The 13,634-nt window shown below is 41.1% G+C and overlaps 1 long non-coding RNA gene across 1 annotated transcript in view; it reads right to left on the bottom strand.

The window, feature by feature from the left end:
- LOC112405703 (uncharacterized) overlaps positions 1–3,084 on the bottom strand; it is a 93,098-nt gene extending 90,014 nt beyond the window's left edge. The window contains exons 1-2 of the long non-coding RNA XR_003004417.1: positions 2,921–3,084; positions 1,422–1,843 (exon numbers count right to left, since the gene is read on the bottom strand). This is a non-coding gene — a long non-coding RNA (uncharacterized LOC112405703). The remainder of the gene's footprint in view (positions 1–1,421; positions 1,844–2,920) is intronic.
- Positions 3,085–13,634: the final 10,550 nt, after the last annotated feature.

Below are 13,634 nucleotides of genomic sequence, written 5' to 3'. Positions count from 1 at the left end.
AAGGCATTCCCAAATCCTTGAGGATTCCAGAGGGCAATGTGCAGCAGTAGACTCCTGGGATCCTGACAGCAGAGGAAATCTAACCAGTGACCCAGCTTCTGCCCCAAAGCAGCATCTCCTAAAAAGGGGATGTGTCTGCTACCACTAGGTGCTCAGGTAGGTCCCTGTCCTTCAGAGCACGCTGGCCACCCATGGGATGTTACACGGAGGTACCTCCCAAATGGGTCAAAATGCCCTTGATGTCCAAAAGGATGACCTAGAGTTGTAACAGTAAACACAGTCCAAAATTACTGGATGATACCAAACTATACAAATCCCAACTCTTGGTGTTTAACTTTGTATGTTATTTTCAAACTAATATTATCCATGTGCAAATTAAATCTTGACTATCTTAAATAAAAATAACTACCATGCCTACCACTAGATGGTTCAGAGGATGACCAGGTTAAACAAGGATTGAAAGGGGCTGGTTAATATTTACATTATGAACTGAAAGTATAAATTAGAAGCAACACTATAGGCCAAAGGAGGTAGGAGGGAGATACGGAAGTAGATCTTGACATTAATTAGGTTTTGACTATTTCCAAGAAACCAGCCCAGGCCAAATCTCATTATAACTGACACCATTAGACTAGAAATCTGTGTATTAGCATAAGTGTTCAAAAGTTCTCCATTGGCCCCCTTTCTGTGTAAGGCACAGGACAGATTCCTGGTGGTCTGGAGACGGGGTGATAAACTGGCTCTCCCTCAATGCTCCGCTTAACTAGCTCAAGTCCCTTCCCTGTTTGCTGCGTCAGCATTTACATCTGTCAAATGGGGACAGTACTGCTTGACCTGCCTCCTAGTAAAATGAGAAAAAGATGTCACATCACTAGAAACCTAGTAAGAACTAGAATTTGTAATCACTCAATACTGATAAAGGATTTTCAGATAGTTTATGCCATTTGATCCTCACAATAAGGCAGTGGTTAAAACTCTATCAGATGCTAGGCACCCTTTATAGAACAAATATTTTGTAATGTCCTCTTACTATCACAAAATGATATTAACTACAAATACAACTTTAATACATGTAAGATTTTAAAAGATAATTCTCTATAATAAAAGGAAAACTATTAAAATTTTTATAACATGGTCATTAAACGTGGGTTCAGGGACTCAACCCAGTTCTTCTGATGCCACTGCCGTGATCTCTCCAGAATCCTCTAAAATTATTTTTTAAATTAAAGACAATTAAAATTAATGTTTAAGAATTCCCTAATGCCATCATTTTTCTCTCCTCAGAAAATAGGAAAACATTGTTTTTTCATCACAGTACCCTTTCATAGTAAGCCTAGCCTTGCTGTGTTGGTCAGTTCTACTGCAGTAACAGATAATCCCCAATTCTCAGTGGCTTACAGTGACATGTATTGTTAACTCACATTACTGAAGGCCGAGGGTTGGCTGCCGCTCTGTTCCAGTGCGTGGCTCAGCTCCAAGCTGGAAGTTGGCTGCCGGTCTGCACTTTCTGGGATCCAGGCTGAAGGATCATGAGGTGTGCTATTCCCACGGCAGAGGGAAAGAGCCAGAGAGCTGATGATAACCCATGATGCCTCTTAAAACCACTGCTTGAATGATCCACACACATAGTCACAAGGCAATGGTCAGTGATATATAATCCTCATAAGGAAGGGGAGGTGGATGATTGCCAACCGCAGTGCAATCTACCATAACTGATCAGATCCATTACGGTACTCCAGGCAGTCCTACTAGCAGACTTGAGGCAGCACACAGAAAAACTTGTTCGCCATCTTTCTTGAGACCAAGGGTCACAGGTGAAAGCACTCATAGCAAGTGGTAGGAACTGTGAAAAAGCAAACAGCCAATCCTTCACTTAAAGGAGCAGCTACTATAAGCCCCAGTAAGTATTGCAATGAGCAAATGAAAGCCCAAGTCCTCCAATTTCTCAAGAGAAGTCAGAAAATTGGATATTTATGTAAAACCTCCTACTTTAAAAAATGTTGACAACTATTTTCATTTTTTAAAAATAACAGTACCCTGCAGGCCAAACAAAACATCCAAAATCCAAATTTGAACCTTAACTTAAATTTTTTGTCCTTTGCTTTAGGGAAATTTTAGGGATGTGGCTAATGGGGCAGGGGCATTGCTATCCCAGTAAGGAGGGAACAGATTTTTTTCCCTATTGTGTTTCAATAACTCAGAGAGTCAGCGTTCACCCAGCTCAGCATCACTCAGGCTCCATTAATTGACTCAGGACTCAGGTCACGGTCTCACTCGTGGCCTTCAGTTTTCTTGTCCTGGGCTTGGCTCTATGAGCTGTTCCATCTCCCAAGAGATGCCTATCAGGCTGATTGACTTAGAGCTCAGATGGCAAAAGAAGAGGGTAATAATAGGACAAGAGATTGCACTCATTTGCCTCTTTAAATTTTCATATGGAGTGCGATTTGTTAACAAGGGGGAGGTCCCGAGGTAGTGAGGGGCATCAATAATTCAACAGAGGCTGTCAAGCTGCAAATAGCCCCATGGTGCCCAGCTGATGCTCCTGGTTGTGACACTGGCTACTCTCTCAAGCTCTAAGACAAAAGGTCACATTTCCATCATCCAGCCCATTTCAGTCCTATCTTTCCTCAGCTCCCACTTCCTAATGGTACTGGAGACCATTGTACTTGAGTCTGTGACCATATCTGGAGCCTGAGGCTAACCTGATCACAGGTGAAACATGAAAGTTCCTTGAGAACAATGATGAATGCAGGAGCTCCCTCCTTGGTAAGATCTTTACTGTCAATATTACCTCCCAATCAGATGCATTTAGTGCCCAGGATTTAATAAATTCTTACCCCCATCCCCAAAACAAATGTCACTCTTTCCTGTTTGCAAGATCTCATTTCTCTACATCTTCAAAACCAGACTCAATACTCACCTGGACCTGGTCACTGACTTTCCTGGATTACGGCACGCTTTGGTCTCAGCAGAGGGACATAATGGCATCCAGCCTAAGATATTGGAACATTTAGGCCTAGAATCACATAAATCTATATATCCCCTCCCACCAAGATATATGACTTTGGGAAAGTTTCTGAAGTCTTTGAGCCTGTTTCCTCATCTTTAAAATAAGGATAAAAATACCTACCTCACTTAAAAATCAAATAAGACAGGATGTGTAAATTTATTATGATTATTTTTACAGTTTCTGAATGGATTTCCAGTTGGTTCCCTCCTCACCCCTCTACATGTTGCCATTTAATAAGGCCAGATGTCTCATGGGTGAGACTGGACATCTTTATGCCAAAGCACCAATGACTCAGCTTCTGTTTTTCACCATGAGAAACAGAAATAGATGAAATTAGTGTCAGCCAAATGGTACTAGGAGCTGCCTCAGGCCTTTGTCCTAGAAAAATGGGTGATAACCAAACTCACAGTGTCGACAAACTCAGCCTTCTTTGGAAGGCCCACCAAACGTCAGCCCCAGAGCGCAATGGGCAGCTTCAAGATGGCATTCTTTTTCCATCACTGTTGCCAGGCAGACACAGAGCTTTGGATCCTACAGAGCCTCTTCACATAGCAGGACAAGCCCAACAATGTTGAGAGAGCAGGAAAGGGGGCCAGTGTTAACCCAGTGGGTTCCGCTTAATGTACCACATTGGCTGAGATGGATTTCATACATTAGCAGTTGAGGCTATTAGCCAGCAGTAGGCCTGGGAAATGCTGTTCAATATTTTTTTCCATTTCTGAATGAAACAGAGAGCTGAGAGAATAATACTGTGTGATAAGGAAAGCTTTACTCCTGGCAGAGGGCGTGTCCTGTCCCCGCATGTTGTCCAGTCACTTGCTTGGGAAGAGGAAACAGAAGCAGAGCTGGGGATGAGGGTGGAGAGGAGGGAAGCTCTTGTCCCTTAAAGCAAGGTAAAAATATTAGTTTATAGTTTTAATGGTTTGCTCTTCTACTGTAATTCCCTTTGACTAGTTTAATGTCACAGTAAAGTGTAAAGTCCCCCTTTGAGAAGTGATGTCATGTAGAATAAAGGGATGGGAAAATATCAGAAAAATTTTTTTCTCTCTTGTTCACACCTTCACTGGCCCTTTGGAAGCCGACTCTTATCCACTGGTCCAGGATTTGTAGGTAGTGAATGGCAGTGAGGTGAATGGTTGCCAATAGCAGGGCTGAGAATGGTAGAACTCTCAGGAAAGATGGGCAATAAGCCCTATTCTTTCCTGACCCATCCATGGGAAGATAATCAACAAAGAATAAGAGGGGAGAGCAGACAGGCTGAGCTTGTGTTATACAACATAGTCACGTAAAGACAATCAAAATACAAAGGAAAAAGTACGCACGGTCCAAATATATAATGACTTTGCACTTTAAAAATAGTGACTTTTACTTCTCTCTGGAAAGTCTTCTCTGTTCAGAAATATCTCTTGCCTGCGGTTCTATTATTAAGTTGATTCTTTTAGTTTATAAAGAACTTGGAAAAATGTGACATGTTATTCTTGACCCACAACTAATATGAGTGGTGGAAAAGGTGGACACAAATCTCTCAAGCTGTCCAGCGTGTGCATCTCCTCTGCCACTACTTTATTTTCACTCTTGCCATCTCCTTCCTATGTTTGCACGATGGCCTCCTTCCTCACTGACCTCCCTGCCTCTGATTACACTCTCTTTCAGCCCCGTCTCCACCGAACAGCCAAAATGGTCTCTATTAAATGCTGGTCCATATCTCACTCCCCTGCTTCAAACTTCAAAGGCTTCCTAGTGTCCTTAGGAAAAAGGCTAAACTGAATGACATTGGCAGTAACAGTCTCTGCCTATCTATCCAGACTCATAACTCACCACTATCATCACCCCTATTCTGTGACCTGTTGGTAGGTCCTCTCTCTTGCTCCCAAGCCTCTGTACCTGCACCTTCGTCTGCCCAGCATCCTGTTCTCCTACCTTACCTGGACCAACCCTACAAAACCTCCTGGTCTGGATGTGGGGCTCTTCCCACTGATTCCCATAGAATTTTGCACAATCTCTATCACAGGACATGTATTCTCTGTTGTTATTATTATGGTCGTTTAATCATCCATACCTCCCATGAGACTGTCTATTCCTTGAATGTTGTATTCACTTATGTCTCGCTAGCATCTAGGCACGGCATAAAGTGGTTCACAGTAAATAATGTTTGAATGAATACGTTTGTTACTTTAATAAGAAAATTAATGCTCAAGGGAATGTTGGACTTACTGAAAGTCACTCAAGCTGTTTATTAATTGGGTCAGATAGGCATCTGCAGTTTTTCTAGTAAAGATAGTATCTTTTCTTTCTAAAGAAGACACAAAACTCATAGTCATGAAGGAAATGTTTGTCTACAGGACAAGATACCATTTTTGGAGTTAATATAGATGTGATGAACTGGGAGAAAACATTTGAACATAGATGACACACAAAGGACTAAAAGTCATAATACCTAAAAAAAAGGACTAAAAGTCATAATACCTAAAAAAAAGCACTTATGAGTCAATAAGAAAAAAATATCATCAAACTTGTTTAAAAATAGGAAAGACAAATATTCCATCTGTCAATAGGGAAGTAAGCACATAAAAAGAACTTCAATCTCAACAACAAAGTAATAATAATTTTTCACCCAATTAAATTACTAAAAATACAAAAGCTTGATAAAATGTAGTGATGGTGAAGGTATTAGGAAATGGGCTTTCTCTTACACTGGTGATAGAATTGTCAATTGAAGATGCTATTTTTGGTGAAAGCCATTTTCATTATTCATCAAATTTTTAAATATGTATTTCCTAGGACCCAGTATGTTAGTTTTCTGTGGCTGCTGTTTCAAATTACTACCAATTTAGTGGCTTAAAGCAACACAAATTTATTATCTTACAGTAGTTCAGAAGAATGACGTGGGTCTCACGGACCTAAAATCCAGGTATTGGCAGGATTACGTTCCTCACTGGAGTCTCTAGGGAGAATCTGTCTCCTTGTCCTTTCCAGCTTTTAGAGAGCACCCACATTCCTCAGCTTGTGAGCCTCTTCCTCCACCTTCAAAGACAGCAACTTCAGGCCAGTCCATCTCACACTGTGATCTTTCTGATTCTGTCTTTTGATCTCTTCTTCCACTTTTAAGGACCCTTGACCCTTGGCATGAGGCCCACTTGGCTAACTCAGGATAATCTCCCTATTGTAAAGTCAGCTGACTAGGAATCTTAATTCCATGTGCAACATTAGTTTCCCTTTGCCATGTAACCTGACATATTCACAGGTCCCAGGGATTAGGACATAGACATTTTTGTTGGGGGAGGTCATTAGTCTTCCTACCACTTCCAGAAATTCCACTTCTAGGAATATACCCTACAGAATTACGCACACACACGTGTCACAAAATGTATGATCAAAGATTTTTATTTCAGTAGTGTTGCTAATAGAAAGAAAGAAGAAAGAAAGAAAGAGGGAAAGAAAGAATCTAAATATCATCAAAAGTAGAATAATTACATAATTCCATGTAATGGTCAATTACATGTGTCAATTTGACTGGACCACGAGTTACACAGATATTTGGTCAAACATTATTCTAGGTGTCTCTGTGAGGGTGTTTTTGGATACAATTAATATCTCAATTGGTAGACCGAATAAAGCAGGTTGCCCTTCCTGATGTGGGTGGACCTCATCCAATCCGTTGAAGGCTTGAATAAAATAAAAAGCCTAACCCTCCCCCTAGTAAGAGACAATTCTTCCTGCATGATGGCCTTCTACCTGGCACATCGATTTTTTCCTTCCTCTGGACTCAAACTGAAACATCAGCTTTTCCTGGATCTTGAGCCCGTAGGCCTTCAGACTGGAACTAAAGCATTGACTCTCCTGGGCCTCCAGCTGCGACTCACCCTGAACATCTCGGGACTTGCCAGCCTTCACGATCACGTGAACTAATTTCTTATAATAAATCTCTCTCTCTCTTTCTGTCTCTCTAATATATACATCCTATTGGTTCTGTTTCTCTGGAGGACACTGACTAATATCTCCTCCAGAAAAAGTGCGGCCATAAGAAACAAGAAGACAGAGCTTTGTGGACCAATGTAGAAGGATGCTCATGGGATAGAGTTATGGGAAATAGGGAAATGTATAGTATGATCTAATTTGTATAAAAATCAAAAGGGACACGTAAATATGCACATATCTCTCTGTAAATGCATAGAAAAGGGACTGAAGGCTGCATATTGTACTCGTAACAATGATTATCTCTGAGACTGGAAGTGGGATGGGGGCCTCGTGGTGAAAAGGGCTTTCATGTATATTTATTTCAATTGTTTGAATCTCTTATAATGAGAAAGTATATATAAATTATTTGTGCTATTAAAAAAATCCATTTCATACAGGGAATTTTTTCTAAGAAACTGGCTTACAAGTTGCAATACCAATGTGTGAATTTACAAGAAAGAAGGTTTCTTTCTAGTGACTGTCAGTAACACAGGAATAATACTCAATTTCTGACACCTTATAGGATATTTTCCTAATAAAAGAATAGGTAAGAAACCAAATTAGTGAACAGAAAGGACGTGTTAAGCATGAAATCAGAGCACAGAAAATCAGATGTCCTTGAGGGATGTTTTATCTTAGCTGAGGTTTTAACTCCAGTGAATTATCCAATTGACCCTGATACTTGGGCCTCTAGACACAGCCTCTCTTTCTGATAATAGCTGTCTCTCTCTGCTCTGAAGAGTCACTTGAGAATTACTAGCAAACTCTCACTCTCCCACTGTCATTTTGAGAATCTACATTAAATCTACCTTTCTTATCTGCACAAAGCACTGCACGGTGTCCTCTCTCTCTCTCTCTCTCTCTCTCTTTTTAACAGATTCTGAGATTATCTTCCATCTCTTTTGGCATTTTCAGTTTCTTGGCAGAGGACAGAGGTCTTTTGCATCCCCTAGTAAACACAGAATAGAGTGGGAAGCCTCAGGGGCATTTTCTGCTAGACAACTGAGTCCATTCACGGTGGGGCTCTTTCTTTGCCTTCCCGACCTTGTCTCTGGGTCTATGATTTCAACGTACTTTGGGGAACTGAACTCTTATTGACTATACTGAATTATCTTCCAAGGCTGTGTGACCTTGGGTTATGTCATTATTCTTTGTCATGATTGTTTCTTTCTTTTATCTAAGATAAGGAAGTCAGGCAGTTACACAGGAATAATACTCAATTTCTGCCACCTTACAGGACCATTGAGAGGTTAAAATAAGGAAACGTTTACCCATTCAACAAATGTTTGCCGAGGTCCTTTACTCTGCCCAGCTCCATGATTTGTTCTGGAGACACAAAAAAAGAATAAGACAGTCCCTGCCTTCACAGCACTCACAGTCTTATGGGAAAGACACACAAACAATTATAATACAGAATAACAAATGCTAACATAGTGTGTTATGTTACACCCTGGAGGAAGTAGGGTTAAGTAAGATTTGGGGAGATATTATAACTCTTGAGCAGAATCTTGAAGAAAGAGCAGGAAATAGGACGAGGTGAGAAAAGCATTCAAGACCAAAGGGACAGCATGTAAAAATGCACAGAAGTAGGGAGAGGACTGCAAGAGTTGGATTGGAATAGAGTGTAATAGATTGAAGATAGCCCTGAATTCTCTGATACTCCCCCTTAAGAGGTGGGGTTTATGTTTGAATCTGGGTGGGCTCTGTTTGACCGATACAATACAGCAGAAGTGGCACTTTGCCAGTTTTCAGGCCCAGGCCTTAAGAGACCTGTATATTCTACTTCTTGTCTCTTGGAACCCAGCCACCATGCTGTGAGGAAGCCCAAGGAGCCTCAGGAAGAGACCCAAATGGAGAGGAACTCAGATTCCCTGGGTGAATTCCCTGCTGATGACCAGCACCATCTTGCCAGCCATGTGAGTGAGGTGTCATTAAGTCACTAAGCTTTACATTAAAAATTAGCAGTAATTACTGAAACATGGAGGTAAAAAGAGGGGAGAATCAGGATCAGACCCCCAGGTCTCCAGGTATAGGTAACACGATGGAGATTCCTTTCTCAAAGATAAGATTTAGAGGTAGAGCAGGCTTGGAGAGTGGAGGAGGTGAGAGGGGCATTGGAGGGTGATGATAAGTTCAGTTGGGGACCTACAGAGTTTGAGAAGCAAGGGGCTGTCTGGTAGAGACAGATGGTACAGTTGGACATACAGGTATCTGCAACTGGAGAGAGATCTGGACTAGAGGTATGCGAATGATATTTACGGAGGGAGACTGCATGACTGCGGATACAAACACCTGTGGGGAATATACATAAGTAAGAAGAGAAGAGAGCTCAAGAGGAACAATCACAATGGGTAGCAGAAAAAAGTCCATGAAGAAGCCGCCAAAGAAGTGAGAGCAGGGAAGTAGGGCAGAGAGTTTACCCTTTCTGCTCCTGGTGAGCAGTGCTTCTGATCACAGAGGGGAGGCTGTATTTAAGGCTTCACACTGAACCCGATTCAAGGTCAGGGAAGCATCCTTGATAGGCAAGCCATGGTTCCCTGTGCCCTGCTCTGTTGCTTATGGGCAAAAATAAACTCAGGCTGAAACTGGGAGCGTGACAACCAACAAGCCAACCTCATGAAGGCTTTCACCCTTCCCTCTCGCTATTTTGGCCTTTCCTCACCTAGGTGCTGGGGTTTCTCCTGGTCCAGGAGTCCAGGAAGACAGCCCTGACTTTGCCTTTGAAAAAAAAAAACAAAACTAAGAAGTGCATTGGTGTTCTGTCTCTGAGCTAAACACGAAAAGAGGGCTCTTTTCCATTTTTTGTGAAGCTTTTCTTCCCCAAGCTGCACACCTAGACAGACGGGGGAGCAATGGTTTATTGATGCAGTGGAGCAGTGACTAGGAGAGTGGATGAATATTTTATGGGCACCAGTAGCAGTTAATAAATCATGAGGCGCTGCAGACAAGTGGGTCGCTCACTCCACCCTGGACAATGGTTGCTGAGCTCTAGTCAAGTGGAATCTCCTTTTCTGGCATCTCCAATCTGTCCTGAGTGCTGTAGGGAAGCTGGCATGACATTTCTGTGGGTCTTGATTTCTCAATTCAGTATATGCAGAGGAAAGTTAGTACTTCTGATTTTAGCTATTGTCAACTAGATGAAGCTCTAATTAGGCAGATTCAGAGGAAATTAACCTAGGAATCAAAAGATTTGGCTTCTGGTCCCAACTCTGCTGATGGCTAGCTGTGTGGCATTGGACAATATACTTAACCTCTCTGAATAATAGTTTCCCATCTCTAAAACAAAGAGATGGATGGATTGGTAATCTTGAAGCTTCCTGTCAGTCTTACGATTTTCTGAGTCAATGGGTTTCTTGAAATGACAATGAATGACTCGTGATGCTGAGTGATCTGTTTCATAAATGATCCTTAATAAAAGTTTCTGTGCTGTATGCTTTGTTTGTAAGGAGCATTGACAACCTCCCTTCCATGTCTAAGGACAAGGGTGCCTAATTTTTAGAAAAGAGAAAAAGAGAAGAAAAGCAAAAACATAGACCTGCTCAATAATTAGCTTTGGAAATAAGTACAGAAATGATGAATACCATTTTGCCAGACTCAATATTTGAGGTTGGTTTATTTATCTATTTATGATTTACAACTTTAACTATATTCGAAAGGAATTTTAGCTGATTACACCAGTAATGAAAACAGCAATGGCTGGTTATATAAACAGAAGTTTCAGCACTATTAAAATCGCCAATTTTAATAATAAATATAATATGACCACTATTGAATGTTTACTCTGTGCTAATCCCTATATGGAGTATTTTACAAACATTATTCTAGTTATTCCTCATTAGTCCCAAAATAATGGCACACTGATAAGAAAACTGGGCTGAGAAAGATAAATTTCCTTGCCCAAGGTCACCCAATTAGTGAGTGGCTGAGATGAGATTCAAAACCAAGCCTGTCTCATTCTAAATACACTATTATTGCAATAATAAATGATAGCTAAAACTTGCATTGAACTTACTATGAACTAGAAACTAGTCTAAGCAGCTCACCCATCTGGATTCTCTCCATCTTTCCTTGCCTTTGAGCTATTTTATAACCCTGTAAATTGTAAAACACAGATAATAATACAAATTATTCATATCCATAGAAATGCAAATTAATTGATTATTGCCCTGTGGGTGGACACATCTTGCATCTATTAGTAAATTCATTTCTGAAGTCCTTATGCTCTATTTCTGTATGGTTCTTGGAATTCTTTAAACCAGTCGTAACGTCTTATTGGTTCATTCGTTTACTGAATTAAACACAATATTTGACACGTGTTCATTTTATATTTGTAGGACAGCATGATTTTACCCTTTTTAAAAAATATATCCTTCATCAGTATATCATGCACATTCACGTGTTCTCAGAGAGGGAGAGAGTGACACAGCTCTGCAGCATGGCTGCTGCCGCTGGTATGTGTGAGCACAGCAGGAGATGAGGCCAGGCCAGGCCAGTGCACCAGCCTTCTCTGCCTCTCACATCTGTGATGTGGTGGTCGCGCCTGCTGCTAACTAAGCTGGTTGCAATCACTGGCTTGGCTGCTCTACCCTCTGGGTGGCCTGTCTAATGACTGCTCCTCCACCTCTCACTGCTGCAGCTGCTGCCAGAGCATTGCCCAGCTGCCTCCTATTTTGCAGAGTCTTTTTAGGGTCTGTCTGTAGACTTCCAGAGCCCTGCTTTCCCCAACAGCGCTAAAGACAAGGGCAGTAGAGACTGAAGGACAGAACTAACCAGCTTTCTGGAGCCATCCCTCTTCTTTTCTGAAATTGCCTTTTTAAACTTAAAGATAATGGGGTCCCGTTCAGTGAGCATAGTACTGTACACCACCACAACCAAACCACTAGGATAGTGTTTCTCATACTGCGTGCCAGGGAACACGGGTGTTCCGTGAGTAACTTGCAGATGTGCTGTGATAAATGGAAAAATACTTTCAAGTCTTATGATAACCATTTTATCATGATACTGATAATTATCGAAGCAATTTTATTTCCTTACCTTTCAGGATCAAATCACTTTGTCTTTACCTTATATAACTTTGGGGATTTTGTTGTTGTCCTAAGAAAACAGTTTTTACAGAAACATCTTATATGCCTATGCATAAAAATATTATCAGTGGGGTTTTGTGATATCAAAACTTTAATTAATGTTCTGTTACAGACCTGGAACCCTTCATCCTGTAACACAGAAAGTATAAGAGTTGAGGACTTTTGAAAAAAGATGGAGGTCTTTTTAGAAGCACAAAATCTAGACTTTTTTCTTACCTTTAGGTTTGGGAGCCATGAAAACCCTCCTGCCCCCTCCACTACTACAGGGCAGACCAGTGGAGGAGATCCCAAGTGCCAGTTATCAGCGGGCTGTGACATTCCACACACAATAGGTTTAACAGAGAAAAACTATGTTCCAAACAGATCTCCAAAGTGGTTGAAAATAGCTGTTGAAGATGCTGTGCTCAAAATCAGAACTTTAAACAATTATAAACAGAAACACAGAATTCTCTGCAGTTGGCATGAAAATCGTGAAATGAGAGAATTACCATTCTGATGCAAACCAGCTTGAAAACAGAAGAGAAAACATGAAAGGGATCGACTGTTAAATGTTGGTGATCTCTAAGAATCTGGAATCACTCCTCTTCTCTTTACGGTGTGTATATTCTCTCTCGCTGACCTTCATTCACTCCCTGGACTTCAGCCACCTCCTCTGTGGAACAGAATCCCAGGTCCCACCTTAGCCCGGAGTTCTTGCCTGAGCTCCTGACCCTACTGGGGCAACTCTGTTTGGATATCTCACAGACACTGATGTGTTTTCTTCATCCTCCCACCTCACGCACCCACCCCTCCATCAGCTCTTTCCCTTACACTCTTTGCTGTGGAGAATGACACCATCATCCACTAAAAACATGGGAATTATTCTTATGTCTTCCTTATTCACACATGTCCAATCCATTGCTAAATCCCATCTATTCTATCTCCTAATTATGTCTCCATTGTCTTCTTTCTCTTCATCCTCTCTTGCCATTATATCAAATCAAAGGCTCAAAATCTCTTTCTTGGTTCCTGAAAGCTCATTTTAACTGGTTTACCTGCCTTTTAGTCAATTCTCACCAATGGTAGATTGAACTCTGTACAGTGTAAATTTGATAATGTCACTCTCCTTTACAAAAAATCCTTCTGTGTCTTTCCATGGCTTTTCATTATTTGAGCCCAGTTTACCAGTTCAATCCCATATTTTACCAGGCTCCCATCCTACCATAAATTTTATGCCAGCCATGCTAAATTGCTACAGATCCCCAAATATGACATATTCTCTGTTATGGCCATAGCTCTTTGTTGTGCTACTGTCTCTGCCTCTTGAACTCACTTATCCACTTCGCTAATTTCTTCCCCCACAAGGCCTTCCTGGAACCTCCCAGTTAGCCTTCAGTGCCCCTCTCTTGTGTGCTCATGACATCCTATGGGTCCACTCGGTCAAAACCTTTACTGAGCCCACTCTACCGAAATTGCCAATATAGAATGAAAGCATTTAGGAAAAAAAAAAACCCTATACTTCTTTCTCTAGTATTTCCTTTTTTATTTTGAATTTTATTTATTTTTTATACAGCAGGTTCTTATTAGTTATCTATTTTATACAT

Source organism: Neophocaena asiaeorientalis, unplaced genomic scaffold (genome assembly GCF_003031525.2).
Source record: "Neophocaena asiaeorientalis asiaeorientalis breed wild unplaced genomic scaffold, Neophocaena_asiaeorientalis_V1.1 scaffold415, whole genome shotgun sequence".
In the NCBI taxonomy this organism is placed as follows: domain Eukaryota; kingdom Metazoa; phylum Chordata; class Mammalia; order Artiodactyla; family Phocoenidae; genus Neophocaena; species Neophocaena asiaeorientalis.
The sequence above is the reverse complement of the archived record's forward strand: the minus strand, read 5'-3'. Positions and strand labels throughout refer to the sequence as shown.